The following is a 588-nucleotide window of genomic DNA, read 5'->3' as shown; positions in this document are numbered from 1 at the left end:
GATGAGCACCTGGGTTATTTCCAGATCTTTGCAACTGTGAACTGTGCTGCCATAAACATTCGAGTGCATGTGTCTTTATTATAGAATGTCTTTTTTTCCTTTGGGTAGATGCCTAGTAGTGGGACCGCTGGATCAAACGGTATTTCTATTTTTAGCTCTTTCAGGTATCTCCAAATTACTTTCCACAGGGGTTGTACTAATTTGCAGTCCCACCAGCAGTGTAAGAGTGTTCCTATCTATCTCTCCACATCCATGCCAGCATTTGTTGTTTTGGGACTTTTTTTTTTTTTTGAGACAGAGTCTCACTCTGTTGCTCGAGCTAGAGTGCCGTGGCTTCATCCTAGCTCACAGCAACCTCAAACTCCTGGGCTCAAGCAATCCTCAGCCTCCCGAGTTGCTGGGACTACAAGCATGCGCCACCATGCTCAGCTAATTTTTTCTGTATATTTTTAGTTGTCCAATTAATTTCTTTCTATTTTTAGTAGAGACGGAGTCTTGCTCTTGCTCAGGCTGGTTTCAAACTCCTGAGCTCAAACAATCCGCCCACCTCGGCCTCCCAGAGTGCTAGGATTACAGGCGTGAGCCACC

This window comes from Propithecus coquereli, unplaced genomic scaffold (genome assembly GCF_000956105.1).
Source record: "Propithecus coquereli isolate 6110/MARCELLA unplaced genomic scaffold, Pcoq_1.0 Scaffold105, whole genome shotgun sequence".
Lineage (NCBI taxonomy): Eukaryota > Metazoa > Chordata > Mammalia > Primates > Indriidae > Propithecus > Propithecus coquereli.
This window is presented reverse-complemented; position numbering follows the sequence as displayed.